We start from the raw sequence: 16,534 nt of genomic DNA, 5'->3' as shown, positions 1-16,534 counted from the left end.
GAGGGGCAGACCGGCCGGAGGAGCCGCTCGGCGTCCGCTTCAATTCACTCGGCTTAGGAGCGGGGGTGCGCAGGAGGGAGGGGGTAGGGGAGCGGGAAAAAAATAGAAGATCGAAAGGTGCTCGGGCGGCTCAGCTCGCCGAGAATCCAGCTCCAGGCTCCGGCACGGCCAAGCCGCCACAGTGCGGTTGCCCTATAAGACTGGTACGCCCTACTCTCCGTAACAATGGCCTCTGCTTTTGCACAGGGAAAAAAACCACACAGACACACACACTCACACACACACACACACACACACACACACACACACACACACACAAGCTCACACACACCCCCACCTCTCCCCCTTTAGCAAGCTTAGATGCCTGATAAGGAAGGAAGGTGATGGTGGTAATGGGGGAGGGGGGCATTTTGAACGCCCCCCCCCCCGTTAAAAAAAAAAGACTGAGAAAGGAAAGAAGGTAGAGCTTTTAAGTTTTGTTTTTGTTTTTTAAGGACAGGTAAATTTTTAAATTCAGATTTTGGTGAGGGAGGAAGAGGAGCGCAAAGACAAGGCAAAGCTGGTGGAGTTCACAGCTCCCCACCACCACCACTAGTAAAACCTTCTGTCTAAGCGGAGAAGTAGCTTGGCCTTGCGGGGCTTGGGGGGGATGGTTCCTGGGTGCCCCTCTGCATTCATTTGCAGTGGGAACACTAGGACTTTTTTTTTTTTTTAAGTAGTTTCACTCTTGTGGGACTGGTGGCTGAGTCTCAGCAGTCTGTTTGTTCTCTCCTCCACACCCTCTATTCCTCTTCTCTCCCGGCAAATCTCCTGGCCCAGTTTCCAACCTGGGGTGGGGGGAACTAGACCTTTCTTTTCAAAAACCCCCTCCCATTTTTGAGAACAGACAACAAGCGGTGAGTGATTATTTCAAAAATCCAGACCATCTTGTAGGGGAGGGTGACAAAAGGAAGACCTTGTGTTTAGCTTGAGTTCCAGACACTGCTGGCAATAGAGAGGCTGTAAGAACTTCACGAAGAAGTTTCTGTTAAGATTCTCACCTCCGGATAGGCAGAAGGGGCTAAGAGGTGATAAGGACATTTGTACTTCTAAGAAGATTCAAAGAACCAGCAAAATGCCTTAATTTTAAATGCACTGGCAAAAGAGATGGAGGATAGTTATTTTTATTATTATTGTTCAGAACAAATCTGTTTACTTCTCTTAGCTCTGCAAGATTTAGGACTCTTGAAACAAGTGAGGAAAACTACAAAAGCTCAAGTTGTCTTAGAGTGCGTTTTAGAAGGGCAGGGAAAGGCTAGGAGGCCTGTAGGAGGAAGATAGGAGGCAAGAATGTAGGTGTCTGCAGATTTGGGGCGGGGGTGGGGAAGAGCCATTCCTGGTGGAAGAAAAAGACAAAAAAGCACCAGGACTTTTCCAAAAGCAGGAGTGTTTGCAACTTGGCAGAACTGCTGACTCCGGGCTTAGAGGATAAAATAGAAGTCCGGCAGTTTCTCTTTTCTACGAAGGCAGCTTGGAAAACGTGTTCTCTTAACTCTGCGTAGACAGAGCCAGCTACTACCCTGTGATGTCCTGGTTAGAATCCTTGGCTTTTGCTTTTTCCCATCTGGATGGACCAGGAGAGAAGGGACTGGGAGAACAAAGGTGAGAATGGTTTCCAGCTATTGTCTCCCTTCCAGGAGAGGGTGGCGGTATCTGGCAAAGCTTCCCTCACACCCCATAGCTCCCCACTCACTGGCTTTGCTTTGGGCTGAGAAAGGGTCCTACTGTCTACTCTCATCAGGTGTGGCCCCTGGCCTCCTCCAGTCCCCACGTCTTTCAGGCCCACTAAGTCAGGCTTACTTCGTGGGCTGGAATAGCCAGTTTCCTGGGGCCCTGATGAACTGGAGTGGAGAGGGGGACTCTGGCCTTCTTAACCTCCAGCAAGGAACCCGTTGAAGAGTCTCCTACTGTGAGGTCCCTAGGATCCTAATGCCTGCCTAGAGAGTTGGTGGCTGAGGGTTGTGGGGAGGTGAAGATGGAAGGTGGAAGCCATTTTTCTATGTTTATCAGTATCAAGAAAAGAAAATACCCAAGCTGGACCCACTGCTGGGGCTCAAGCCAGGACCGTCAGAGAAAGCAGTTAAGGCTACAAAGAGTCTGTCCTGAGATCTCCAGACCCCGGTTAGAGACCTGTTGGACTGGACTTTATGTAGCTCTAGGCCTGGTGGGTCAGTGACTCACTCACCCAGGATTCTAGAGGTTTAAGAGACCAGCACCTTTGGATCTTTTCCTCTCCCACATTAAAAAGTCAAGAATGTACCTCAGACCCTCCAACTCTTCTAGCTGTTACTGCCACTAGAGAGAGAGAGAGAGTCATTGTGAAGTTAAGAGGAGGATCTGGTCACTTGCGGGACCTGCACGGCTTCACCCCAATGAGTAAGACAGAACCCAGGGACATCCAGTCAGTTGCGGGCCTGCAAGAGGATCAGCCTGGAGCTAAGCCAAGGGCAGAGGAGTTTTCCAAACACAGCAGTGGACCCCTCCCCGCTCTGAGCCTGGATTCTTGTGGTCCCTTCTGGCTACACAAGGAGGTGGAGTACAGTGGAGTGGGAGCGGAAAAAGAGGGCTGGGAGAAAGAAAGTTAACTTGGAGCAAATTTTGAGAGGACATGCACCCCCAAATGCAGGAGGAAATAGAGTAAGGACTTCTTAAGTAATTCTGAGAGCAAAGCCCCTTCCAAATACTTGAGACACAATTAGATCCCAGTTTGGTTTCCTTCTGGACTTTATTATTCCTTTCTGGAGATTTCTGGTTGGCAGATAGCCCCTTTTGGGGGCTGGGAGGATGGGGGATGAATGGTAGAACGGCAGCTCCAGGGCACCCTTTTCCGAGGTACGAGGTACGTCTGCAGGCTAGAGACCTTCCAAATTTCAAGCGACAGAGTGGGGCAGTGAGGAGCCTGGGCAGGAAACTTGGGGTAGGAAACACCAGCGGGGCTGGAGGGAAGACTTTGAGGTCTGGAAAAGGAGGAGAGAGGGATTTATCATCCCTGATAGTGAAGTCATAATTTAGGGGGAGACTAGAGAGAGGAGGGAACAATCTCTCCCTGGATTCGAGCCGGGAAACTTGGGCAACTTACCGTGTTTGTGTCTGTGTATGTGTGTGTGAGAGAGAGAGAGAGAGAAATTTTTTTTAAATTTAAGAGAAAGATTAAGACACAGAAACCTTAGAAATTAATAATAAAGGCAAAAATCAGAGAAAATGCCCCCCCCCCCCTTCATAGACATTCTTTCCTGTTTCCCCAGAGCTAGACCACTCACTCCTCCACTCCTAATCCATACCCAGTATCAGGACACCGGGCCCCTAAAATCCCCTTGAGCAATCACGGGGAGGGGGGCATCCTTGGAGGCCATTGGAGATGTCTGTTTCCCTCTGTGCCCAAAAAAACATCAAAGAACAAACGAAAATTCTCCTCTCAATAAGGACAAACTGGCTGGTTCCTTTAAAATCGATTTCTGGTATCAGCCGTGGGATGACCAAGGGATTTTCCCCACCCCCTGCCCCAGCCTAGCGCCCAGCTCAGCCAGCCCCAAATCTGACTTGCCCGCCAGGCTCCCTGAGAAGCCAGGACCTGGGAGTGGGGCTGGAGGTGGTGAGGCGTTTAGCAATCTCTTTCTGGCCCTGTCTGGGTTCCGGGTCCCACACTCTTCCAGATTCACTGTCCAACTCTGTGGCCTCGGAGAGTCGTGAAAAGTACACACGCACACGCACACACACCCCTGAATCTCCATCTCTTTTAAATATTAATGAAATTTCAAAGATGGGGGCTATAAAATGGGAAATGCTCCTGCAAATCGCTCTTGGTATTTGGATCCCGAACTCCCACTTTTCTAAGATGCCTGAGCCAGTGGGAACAAAGGGGCAGAGGAAGGAAGATTTCCCGCCTGGGTGGAGGCTGGTGTAGACCCGGCTCAGTAGAAGCCGAGATCCAAAGAAGAAAAAGGCCACCGAGACTGAAGTAAATTGAAGTAAATTCCGAGTTGAACTCTCCCCTAACCCCAGGCGTGGGGGCAAGAAAAAGAGGAAGACAAAACAAGGCTCCCACAAGGGTTTGCAAAGTCTGCTCAGTGAGCAAGGAGGCCACGCCAGTGCCCCTATGCCGTGGACCAAGGCGGTGAGCGGCGCCCAGTTGGGTTTGAGCTTCACTGTATCAGGGGTCCCGCCTCACCCAGAAGCTCTGTCCCGGCCTGACAAACCCCACCCCTGTGGATGTAGAGACAAAAGGTGGGCAAGGCAAGAAGGAAAAGGGCAAATCTTGGACAGCTGGGGGCCTGGGGTCAGGGGTGGGTTGGGGGGTTTGGAGGGGGATTGCTGGGGAAGGAAGACAGAAGCTGACGAGGGAGGTACAGGGCCCAGGGAGTTGCTGCAAGGGACTGACTGCGCAGGTCTCTCCTGACAGATCAGATGCCTCTCTCCCACTGACCTCTGTTTAGCAGACAATAACTCATGGGATTAATGACCAATCAGTGGAAGGCCTCCTGAGCTGCCTCCAAATATAAAACTCCAAAGTCAGAATGGGATAGGCCCAGAATCTGGGCCTGCTGGCCCTTTCGTTTTTTTCTTTCTCTCAAATAGGGTTTGGGGTGAGACTTTAAGAAGTCTCAGGCAAAAACAGACTATTTCCTCTCAGGATTATCTGATTTCCAGGAGCTCTGATTTCTAGAATCCCCCCAAAATGAATTTGTTTCTCCTCTCTTCCCACTTCTTCCACCAGAATTCATATCCCTGACAACACTTCCTAAGGCAGTCTGGAAGCCGCCCCTCCTCTGCTAGCCTCCCCGTAGCCCTGATCCTACAAGAAATCTCCCTTCTCACATCCAGGCCACTTCTGAGAAGCCCCCACCTCTTTTGAATTTTATCTTTTTTTTTTCTCAGTTAGGAGAAGAAATGGAAAATAAGAGCAAGAAGACAGGGATCATCCACCTTGCAGGACTTCTGTCCTGGCTTCCCTGGGAGGAGACCTGGTGTAATGCCATGGCCCCCTGCATCCAAAGGCTCAGGGGGGCAAAGTGAGGCTGGCAGTGGTGATGGTGGTCTCCTGTCTCAGATCTAAATTCTGAAACCATAATTTGGTCCCTGGGCTGGTGTTGGAGGGACTTCAAAAGCTGTTCCCAACAACTCCAGCCTCAGCTCCGAATCCTGGCAGAGAAAGTGCTCTGCTCTTTGAGGCTGAGCCCCTCCTTCCCTAGCTCCCCTCCAAATGCCAATCACGGCCCAACCCAGCTAGCTAGCCCCACCCACTGCGTTCTATCTCCAGTGCTCTAGACTTGGGCTTCTCCTCTGCTGAGAATAAGGACACCTTCAGGAGAAGGAATAGTCCAGATTCCAGTGGATTTCCTCGAGTCAGTCTGAATAACCATGCACTTCTCTGGACATATACAAACTTCATGTATACTGCAAATATGCATGCACATAGCGACTTCTATACTCAGATGCCCACAGAACCCCAGAAGCAACAAAAAGGAGTTGCTCCCAAGCACTAAAGAGTTACTCAAGGTCAGAATTGGGAAGAACTCAGGGAGTGTCCTGTCCAATGCTGCCACTGCCAAAGATAGAGAAACTGAGGTCCAGAGCCAGGAAGTGGCTTGCCTAAAGTCGTACATAAAGGAAAGGTTTGGGAGTCAGGAGGCTTGGATTCTAGGTCCAGATTGGCTGTGTAATCTGAAGCAGAGACTTCACTGGGCCTCAGTTTTCCCCATCCCTAAAGCCAGATCACATGTGTGGAGGGGAGGGCTTGGGCTAAACGATCTTCCCTTTTGAGCTGACAGTTTGTGGTTCTCTGTGTACTGATGTAAAAGTGAGTGACAACAAGCAATCATAAACTGATTTCAGATAATAATGGGTACCATCTCATCCAAAATCAGACTATTTCCTCTTGGAATTTAAATGCTTACACCCCCACAACTGAGTGCCAACCCAACTCCTGAACCCTCAGAGGCTAGTGCACTGGTTTTTACTGCCTTTCTGTGTCGAGGGTGGGTTATTCTCCACCTTCATCACCAAATCAAAAGTACTATTTTCGGACATAGCAACCTGAGCAGTAAATAATTAATTTGTGTAATTAGAGGAGGAAGGCTTCAACCTGGCAATTTTTAACCAGGAGTCAATGCACCCATTGTACCAGCCTGGCCTTCTCACCCGACCCCCAACTCTACTCACACACCTACCAGCTTCCCCAACTGCCTCCCCCTACTGGGAGACCAGCATTCCCAGGACTGCCAGCCAGGGTTCATGGAGTCAGACTGTTCCCTCCCCAACAATGTTCCATTCTCTGCCTTCTCCCCTAAGAAACTGGTCTGCCTGCAGCTGCCCCTCGAAGCTAGCTTTCCCGACCCCCTAAAGCTGTGCTGGGCTCCAGGTACAGGCTCTCTGCTCTTGGGACACATGTAATCCACCTCCCAGCTCAAAATGCCCCAACAATGCAGCGAGTTTGCATTTCAAGAAACTCCCATTAATATCAATTTACTTCACTGAAACCTCGGGTTCTTCATCAAGTTGATGATTTATGATAAAATCAATTAAATTACAGCCACTTAGGGCCCAGCCGCTTCCTCTCAGATTTCATTGGTGCGGGGCCCAAGTGTCTGGTGGAAAAATGCAAGTTTAGCTGGAGGCGAGGAAAGATAATTCTGCGGCTGAGAAAATTTAATGCAAAACAATTTCCAGGCAAAGCCCGGTGTCTGGACAGAAATGCAAGAGCCACCGGTTGGCTGGCCTGCGGAAATAACTATCTGGGGTCAAAATATTTTTCTCCCACCCCCATCATCCTGCATGGCTCCTTTCCCCTGGTCCCCTTTGTGCTCACCGGCCCCCTCCCAAACAGAGATTTTGGGAGAATTTGAGCAGTACTAGTGGAACCCCCACCAGCCTCAAACCACCAACAGCCCCTACCACTTCAGGCCTTTTTCTCCCACCCCCTTCCCAATCCAGCTGTGCTCACTAATTCCTTAGTCTTGCATGGCAAAGTTAAAGGTTCAAAGTGAAGATCAGGCAGCGTGGGCAGATGACACAGAGGGGCCAGGGACCAGGCCAAGTGGGCACTGCTGCTTGTGGCTGTGGGAGGAAAGAAAGCACAGACTGCAGCAGCATTCCCCCATGGCGAGGGTACGAGGCAACAGAGAATGTCCAGAGCAACCAGGTCCTGCGTACCCAGACCTGAGAACACCAGGTCCCCATGCAGCTGCCGATGTGCTCACTTGTAAAGCGATGCTGTACCCGACAAACCCCGACCCGAATGAATACACATGTGCACTCACACAAAACACACCTACGTGTGTGTGCTTGCACACTCCTTACACCTCACATCCTGCCCCTGCAAAGAGACAGCTTCCACCATTTCCCCACATCTGGAAAAATAAATCCCAGTGAATCAACCTGGCATCGCCTTCCACTCCAAAGAGAGAGGCTTCTCCCGCCTCTGTTCTGTTTGGTTTTTGGTTTCCAGAGGAGGCAGGGAGTAAACACAGCTTCTCTGAAGCCATAAATCACCCCGTCTCCTACCTTCTCAGTTTAACACCCGTCCTTAGCGCAGCCCCTTGTAGTTTCAGCTTCAAATAACCCGCGAGGTGCTAGTAGGCTCTGACCATGGTGGCAGCTGGACTTTGGGAGCAGGACCCAGCCGCCCCCCACACCCCAGCTGCTGCCCCTCACATTTGCCGCACAACCCGGAGCTCCCAATTCCCCTGGAAAACTCCCCGCAGCTTCCACCGCCCTTCCTGAGCCCCAGCGCTCCCCAGGCCCAGCCGGGTCCCGTCCACACCCCGCATTCCTGCACACCGACCCGCACCCTACGCCCACCCTCACTGCCTCTTCAACTCGCCCCCATGTCTGTCTCGCACCGATCCGACTGTCCTCCTAGACCGGGGCGCGGGGATCTCGGGCACCCCGCTCTCACCCCGAGCCCGGCCCGGAGCCCGCACCTACCTGTGCGGTTCTGCTAGGGCGCGGGCAGAGGCAGGCGGCTGGCCGGGCCTGGGACCCGGGGCGCCAGCGGGGGCTGAGCGGCCGGCAGCATCCCGGCCCCACCGGCCGACGCGGGGAGAGGCCCGGAAGCACTCCCCCAGCCCGCCTGCCGCGGCCGCCGCTTTGTTCGGCCCTCGAGGCGGCGCGCGGCCGGCCGCGTGGGGCTGCGGGAGGCTGGCGGGCCCGGCGTGGAGCGGGGTCGAGGCTTCGAGGCGTGAGCGGGCCGAGCGGCCAAGCGAGAGGAGCGGCGACTGCCGGGGCGCGGGGAATCGGGGGCGCCATGGCGGAAGGCGGGCGCGCAGCGGCTCTTCAATGTCACCGGCGAAATGGGTTCCATATGTCCGGCCCGGCGGAGGAGGGAGGGGAAGGGAGAGCATTCTGAGCAGGACGGGACGGGAGCATGGGGGGCGCGACGGGGGAGCCCAGCGGCGGCCAGGGGAGGGACTGGAGAGGCGAGCAAGATTTTCCATTTTCCCTGGAGTTGTCTAAAGCTGCTTAGGCTGGTGGCAACTTTCCACTTTTCCTTTTCTTTCCAGAACGATGGAGAAAGAAGGAGATTAGCGAGGGTAGCATCCATGTGTTCTGGCCAGGGCTTAAAGGGAGAAGATGTGGATTGGAGGTGAAAGGGAAAGTTCTCAGGCTGCTGGAAGATCAACTTCTCCCTGCCCCTGAAGAGGGAAAGAAGAGACCAAACGCAGGAGGGGGAAAGAGGCCAAGGAAGGAGTCCCAGGGTCCTGGTGTGAGAGACTGACAACAACCAGCAGCCCACCCCAGGGTGGGATTCTCTTTGGGAAGATTCCAATCTTTAAGTTACTGAAGATGGTGGTGGAAGAGGAGTTTGAAGTGCCCAAGACATCTTGGCCATTCTCAACACCAGTTCCTACCCCAGCTGCTTCACACCTGATTTAGCACCCCCGGGGCCTACTCTAGAGACGCTGCTTCTGGGATGGCCTCGGCTTTGGGCAGCTGCCTGTGAGAAGGCACAGAGCCTGGAGGAGCTTCCAGACCCTACAGTCCTTTCCTCAATGCCGCCCACCCCAAGGGGATGGGCTCTTTCTCTACATGTCTATCTCTATTTGTTTTTCTCCTCTCTCCCCCCTCCCTCCCTCCCTTTCTCCCTCTCTCTGCCTTTTCTAACCATCTCTGTGGTCTCTGTCCCTTTCTCACAGTCTTTTTGTCTTCTCACACTCTGCTTCTCTCTTTGTCTTTAGTGAATTTGAATGGGGCTTTGCTAAGGACTTCAACTTCGGAGTATCTCCAGAAATCACTTCTGGACTCGATTAGGCTGCTCCTCTGGGTAATGTGAAGCCCTTGGTCTAAGGGCCCTGTCCTCTTGGGGGTAGGGGGGTACTCATCCTTCTGCCATGGAGACATGTCCTACAGAGAAGGGGGCCAAAGTGAGTGGTTTCCTTTCCACTTCCCTTCTCACTTAACTCTTGTGTATGTACCTATCCAAATTGGGGGGTGCCTTCTGCCAGGACAGCCTCCCTGCCCCTCTGAGTGGCCTTTGTCTCCATTCTCCCTGTCATCCTCTCCTTGGGCTCTGCCTTGACCTCCCTCCTCAGAAAGGGAAACTGCTGCTGCTTCTCTCTCTGGGACTCTCTCTTTTTTCCTTCTAACTTTTTTTCCTTATCTTTCTAACTCCTCTGCTCATTAAAGCAATGGCAGCCCAGCTTCTTAAAGGCACAGGAATAAACACTATAATTATATACACAAAAGTGGACTCCAGCAGAGTCTGGGGAGAAGATAAGAGTCAGCAGCTTTCTTAAAGCCCCTTCTATCAAATACATTCTGCCCCATCTCCTGAACAGCACAAAAGCCAATGGTGTGTGTGTGTCTGCGTGCAGAACTGTAAGAAGCAGGGCACTTCATGGCTACATGAACCAAATGTTTAAAAAACAACAAACCTGCTGATCTGGAGGGTAGGCCTATATGCCTGGATGGAGGGCATCAGGCTTCACACAAGGAGATTTAGCAAGGGGCCAGAGACTGACTAAAAGATAATGGTAGAGAGGGATGTTCTCCCTGCTTTTGTCTCCAGGGGAAGAGAAGAGGAGGGGGGTATCCCCAGGGCCAGAAGAGACAAAGACATGAAGGGGGCAGAAAGAATGGAGAGGAAAAGCAGGGGGGGCGGTGGCGGATATCAGGCCTCCACTGTGACAGGGGGCGACACAGAAAGGGGAGTTGGAAGAACAGAGGCAAGGGCCTGTGAGGTTGGCTCCCAGCTCTCCTCTGGCCTGTCCCAGGGAGCAAACCCTTCAGCCTTCTTCTGCTATTCCCCACCCTCCAAAACAGGCTGAGCTCAGAAGCTACCAACACCCAACTGTTCCCTTCCCCCTGGCTCAGGGATTTTAAGACTTCAGCCTCAATCCTGAAGCACTGGATTGAGGGTGAACTCGCCCCCATCACTTCCCAGGTGAGGGAGAAGGAAATAGTTGCTTCCCACACTGAGGGGTGGGGGGCTTCTCCAACACCAAGGATGGGGTCCTGAAGCCCCCTATCCCTCAGGCCTCTCTGCTGCTCCTCCAGTCCTTCACACCTCCCCATGCTCTCCAGCCCTGTCAAAGCTGCCCTTGAATCCAGTCTCTCCCCAGCTCCTTTTAGCGACCCATCCCAGCCAAGGTCTTGGCCTTCTCCTTCTCTTTCTCACTGAACCCTTTTCAACCCAGACTCCCAAATTGGGAGGCCTCACCTACCACCCACCCCAAATGCTGTCTGTTCACAAGGACAGGGCTCAGTGCCCACTTGGAGCAGAGCGTGGGAGTGAGTTCCTAGGTGGACTGGGGCCTAAGCAGCCACTCCAAAGCACAGCTGATGCCATGAATAATTAACACCTGGGCGCGGCATCACTCTAATTTTCCTGCTCAAAGGTTTACACTAGCAGGCAGAGTTAAGTATCACAGATAATAGTGGCTATAAAGTCAGTTGGCCGGGCTCCAGCCAGGGAAGGAGATGCTAGCAGCCCCAACGGAACTTGGCCAATGTTCTGTCCCTCTGCCTCTCCTCCATAACAACTTTGAGGGGGGCAGTGCATAACATCCCTAAAAGCCACCTCTGGCTTTGCTCTCAACCGGCAGCCTCCTCCCCAGTGGGGAGGTACTGTGACCTCTCCCCCTCCCAGTCTGTACCCCATTTGCTCCCTCTTTGGATGGGGACTATGGACAGGAACATACCCTGTGTCCTGAAATGCTCTCCAACTTTCTGAGACCACCTGGAAACATTTCTCTTCTAGAAAAACTTAAGAGAACTTTTCCCTCCTTTAGCCCTCAACACACAGTCCCTCACCGCTGAGGAAACTTTCTTTGTTTCAGGAGGTCGAAGGAAGGCTACTAGGGTGTGAATTCACTTCCTTGTTTTGTTAGACAGAAGGGTGGGGAGCCAAAGCTTTCAGCTTCCCTCCTTGCCCTTCAGCCTCTGCCTCCATTGTCTTCCCCAGCTTGGGTAGCTCCTATCCCACCCTCAACTCTCTGTCACACAGGTCAGTCCTATAGGTTAAGCTTGAACACTATAACCAAATCCCTCCAGCCCCCTCCCGTTGCAGAGGACTTCTTTTTGGTCCCCATGGATTGCAAACATCTTTGCCTTCAACTTCAGTAATTTCTTCTCCTGCCTCCACCTCTCTTTCCCCCAGGCTCCTTCTGCCTTCAGAGTTGGGTTCTTTACCCCTGGCAGCATCGGAGCAGCCAAACTCCTGGAGGGGAACCGCTGAAAAATGAAGCTCTGTCTGCTGCTGCAGGAATGTTGGCTGTTATCAGGCTCACAAATATAATTTTTATATTAGGTCGTGGTCTTTGACTGGGTTTATATGCCAATGAGGCATTTCTAGTTTACCAAATTTATACAAATCTCGCCTTAATTGATAATCACAGATGCTGTAATTTAAGACCTCCAGCTATAGAGCTTTCATATTAACTGCTGATATATTACTGTAAATCGTCTGAAATAACCAACTCCTGGGAGCAGAGCAGAGAGAGAGGAAGTGCCTCCAAGAGTGACTCTTTCCCGGCCGCAGAAATAGCCCAGCTTCCACATCATTTTCTGTGAGAAATGATTTATCAAAGACATGGCCATAAACAACACAACTCGCTCACAAACACACGCAGACGCGCACGCACGCACACACACACACACACACACACACACACACAATGGCTGGCATGCCGGCCGAGAAGCTGACACCCATATTGCTATAAATCAAGAAAAAGGTTGGAGGAGAGGGAGAGGGAGAGAGAGAGAGAGATAGAGAAGAGGAATATTCCTAAAATCTCTATGCAATGCCTCAATGGGTACAAACACACAGAGCACCATGTGAAGAGAAATGGCAGGAAATGAAGATGGCTATTTGTCACATTTTACGACAATAACATTAATAACAAACAATAAATTTACATGGACATATAAGACGCGGTAGGTAGTGAGAAATCCCTTCTACTTACAATACCCCAGCCCGCGGTGTGGCTCCGGCTGCGGGGCTGTTTTATTGCTGCCTCCCTCTCTTTTTCTCTCTCTCTCCCTCTCTCTCCCCCTCTCTTTTTTTTTCTCGGGGTACAGGCTTGTTTTTCAAAGGACAGTTGAATTGCACGTCAGAAACAGGGAGACCGAGCCTGTGATTTTCCTGACGAATACATATCTATTCTGCAACCTCGGCATTAATTATTTAATGAATCACGTGACCAGGAGGGGGAAGGGGGTCTTTCGATTTCAGGCTCAAAGGACCACTATGACCTTCCCCTTCAGGAGGAGAAATTTTCCTGCGAAATAGGTTCCCCCCAACCCACCAATGGAATAGTAGCCAGTTCTCTTTCCCACATTCATATCTGTATCTGCTGTTTCTAACAGCATGTTTCTAACACTTCCTAACCAGCATCCCCCCCAGACACACACTTACCCACAGCCCACCTCTCCTCTCTCCCTTCTCCTCCTGCTTCTGCTTAGTTTGTGAAGGTGCAGAAATAGTCTGCAGGGGCGTCTCGGGGGGTGGGGTGGGATGGGCACAGAGTCCTTCTCCAAGCCCCTGGATTTCTCAGCATCCAGTTCCTCTCTCTACATCCTTTTAACATTAACATTCTCCCCAACTCTATTTTACCCTTACTCCTAGGATATTTTAGTGGGGCATACTCCCCCTCTTCCTTAAATGACCAACAAAATTTCTAAAGGGACCAGCTTCAAAAGAAACATTTCATAGATCCAGATTATATGTGTATAAAGAAGGGGGTTTCTGGCTTTGATTCTCTTTTTAAAAAAATCTTTTGTGGTACCTTTTGAAAGGGCAGAAAGGGGACAGGGTGAAGAGATGACTTAGGAGCTTCCAGAGTTGAGAGTAACCACAAGGGGGACTTTTTTTCCTTGTGTTGTTACTGTTAGAGGGAACCAAATTCTATTGAGAATACGCTCTAGAGACAAAGACCTGGAGTAAGAAGATTCCTACACAAAAGAAGTGGGCGCTTAATCTCTGGATACTTATGTCACACCCTGCCTCAGTCACTCCCCACCCACAACACACCAGTGAAGACAGCTAGAGGTTTGAACTGGAGGGGAGCAGAGGGAAGAAAGAGGCTTTGAAGTTGGCCTGACAGCCCAGTTCCTATTTTCCAGGTGTTAGTACCCGGCCCCCCAGCTTCCAATCAGCACACAATGGAGACAGATCAATAGGAAAAAGATGAGGGGTTTCATATTGAGGGGTTAAACACCAGTGCTGATAGAAGAAATCCATCCCCTCTGCCTAGAGAGAGAAACACACACAGATTTCTTCATCTCAGATATAAACAAAACAAAACATCCCTCCAAACCTTCACATACAGCTTGGCGCCAGAAGGAGCAGACCAGATATGACCAGAGTCCCAGAATCGAATCGGAGTCTTTGGCCACGGTGTGGGATGGGGTTGCAAAGGGAAGCAGAGAAGACATTCCTGAAGGAGCCCCTCGTCCAGCCCACACTTCCAGCCCTATCTTCAGCAGCTCTGGGGCAGCCGCAGGGGCCGGCGGACAAGGAAGAACAGATGTGGTTTGGGGCGGGGGTAGGGGGCCGAGGAGCCGCCAGCGGTTTATCTGGAGGGGTCTCAACCAAAAGCGACTCGAGGGGGAGAAGGTTGAAGACCCAGGTGCCCTCACCACCCCTGAAGAAACCACCAACCCAGGTGGTGTCTGGGTCCAGCGGGAGCGGCGGCGCGGGCCCCCGGCAGAGCACTGGGCCGGCCTGGTCCCCTAAGAATACCGCTCTTAACGCTCGGGTGGGGCGCCGGCGGGCCCGGGCTCTGTAGGGGGGTGATCGGCTTTGATTGTGCAGATACAAAACCCAGACTGGTATTGAATTCAGCCGCGCGCCCGGCTCCAGCGAGGGCAACTCCCTGCAAGGTCCTGGCCAGAGAAATCCATTAAAACTGCCCTCCCCCCAAGAAAAGCAGGCCACTAAAGTCTAAAAGGAAAATAGAGGGCGGGGGCGGGGGTAGCAGAGAAGAGAGGAGAGAATATGCGGGAGCATGGTAAGACACCAATCTCAAAACTGGTAAATTCATTTTAAGAACGAGCTAAAGAAAAGCCGGTAACACGGAGGCACGCCAGGCAGGTTCTGTTCAAATGCCCACACTCTTTTCGGATCCTGGGAATGTCCATGTTCAAATAAACAAGCGCCGGGGCGCAAGCAGAGAGCTTTCTTGCTGCCGATAAAGCGAACGTTTATACTGTGAGAAAGGCGAGATTGATTTACGAATCTGAACGCGCCGGTTTTATGGCCGATCACAAATCCGTCAGCGCTCAACTCACGCTGGGAAACTTCCCAACTCCGCTTTCCAATCAGACCCCCCTCCCGGGGCCGCCGCTTCCATGGGAGACCCACCACGGGCGCTGGGGCGGCCCCAGCGGCGGCCGGCACAGGCTAGTCGGGCAACCCCACTTTGCCCAGGCGGGTGCAAAGAGGAGGGAGCGTGGGGAGGGCCGACGAACTGGATGAAGAGAGGTCCAAAGGTTCGGAGGATAGAGATGGCCGCTAGAATTGTAGAAGGTGAGCCCAAGGGGCTGGGGAGCCTGCCGGCAGCGCTCAGCTCTACAGAGGTTGGGGGTCTGGCAGCGAGGGTGGTGGGAAAGTCCCTCAGGTCCTGTTTGAAGGAACCCCAGCCTTCTCTTTTCCTTTGATGGACCTGTAATCCTCACATGGCAGAAAGTAGGTTGTAAAGACCCAGGTGACTAGATCTTTGTCACCTGAGCCTATAGAGGGCTCACAACTGGTTATCTGCTCTGAGGAGTTATAGGTGCACATCTCCCCTGAGTCCCAAATATTTTCATTTCAGGAGTCCAGCTTGCCTTTCTGCTGGCTCCCTTTTCTTACCAAGGCCACCAGCCCCTGCACTTGTTAAGCCACCCAGGGACAAAGGAGAGGCTGCCAACCAACGCCAGGCCAGTTATTGCTTGTCTGAGACAGTCCCCAAGACACAGGAGACCATTTACAAAATGCAAACCAACATCCCACATATATCCCAGCAAGGTTCTGTTTCTCCTAGTCTTAACTCAAGGGAACATTTCCTCTTCCCAGCTGGAATCTGTCTGTCTCTCTCTTTGTTTCTATCCCCTCCTAAGAGGATGGCTGCTGGTATAGATTTTTTTAAGATACAGCAAGTAGAATTCAGATTTGGAAAGGCTCTCTGTTGAGTTCACATCTTAGCAAATGCTCCATGCATCTCTTAAAAGTTGTTGGAAACTTTGGTTAACATGGCACAGCTGTCCCTGAAAATGATCAGACAGCCTACACTGACCCTTCTCCCATCTCTCTTGCTCCTTTGGTGGGGAGGTACTCTGTGGGCACTGTGAGTAGCTGGGGTGGGATTGGAGAATGGGGAAGGGAGTGACAGTGATTATAGAAATAGCTTCCTAAACAAAGGGACTTCAGAAAATGGGTCAAGAATCTGTGGATTTGGAGAACAGACCTCAAGAGACAGTAACCACAACGGGGGCCCTCTCTCTCCTTAGGACCCAGGGGCTTGTTCCCCTAGCCCTCTGAAGCCCCTGGACCTCTCATATCTGTCTCCCTTTGTCTTTCTTCCCTCAGCCCCTCCAAAGGGACAGGAAAGGAGGAGGGGTGAACTGGACATGGATGGGGGGGTGGTGTGAATCTGCCTGAGGAAAGGAGCTCTGCACAGAAAGAGAAACCAGCACCCTACTTCCCTCCCCCATCTGAGCTTTTTTTTTTTTTTTTTTGCGCATTTTCTCTTCAATGGACTGTAATAGAAAAATAATCCAGAAACTTCAAGATAGAAAAAAAAAAAAAAAAAACTGTTGGAGTCTAATGGGGGGTGAAGATGGGACATGCAACGGCCCAAGGACCCCTCGCTGCAGAGGTGTGACTTTCCCTTCTGGGCAGGAGGCAAGAGCCAACACAATGTCCAGTCTCAGAGAGGTCAAGGGGCTTCCGAGGTCATTTTGTGGTTCTAATACTGAGCTAATCGCCTAGAAAACGTGGCCTCTCCATGAACTCTCTCTCCTGCCGGCCTCCTACTTCCAAACCCTCAGTGAGTCCCAAGGAAAAAAGGCCAGCACATTC

General features: G+C 51.8%; 1 protein-coding gene across 3 annotated transcripts in view; it reads right to left on the bottom strand.

The window, feature by feature from the left end:
* HOXB3 (homeobox B3) overlaps window positions 1-16,534 on the bottom strand; it is a 54,862-nt gene that overhangs the window by 6,846 nt on the left and 31,482 nt on the right. The window contains exon 1 of one of the 3 annotated variants that reach the window (XM_019981521.2): window positions 12-8,002. The exons of the other annotated variants lie outside the window; for them this stretch is intronic. The gene's annotated coding sequence lies outside the window, so the exon portion shown is untranslated. Of the gene's footprint in view, window positions 1-11; window positions 8,003-16,534 lie in introns of those variants that run through there. 3 annotated transcript variants of the gene reach the window in all.

The sequence above is a fragment of the Bos indicus genome, chromosome 19 (assembly GCF_029378745.1).
Source record: "Bos indicus isolate NIAB-ARS_2022 breed Sahiwal x Tharparkar chromosome 19, NIAB-ARS_B.indTharparkar_mat_pri_1.0, whole genome shotgun sequence".
In the NCBI taxonomy this organism is placed as follows: domain Eukaryota; kingdom Metazoa; phylum Chordata; class Mammalia; order Artiodactyla; family Bovidae; genus Bos; species Bos indicus.
The sequence above is the reverse complement of the archived record's forward strand: the minus strand, read 5'-3'. Positions and strand labels throughout refer to the sequence as shown.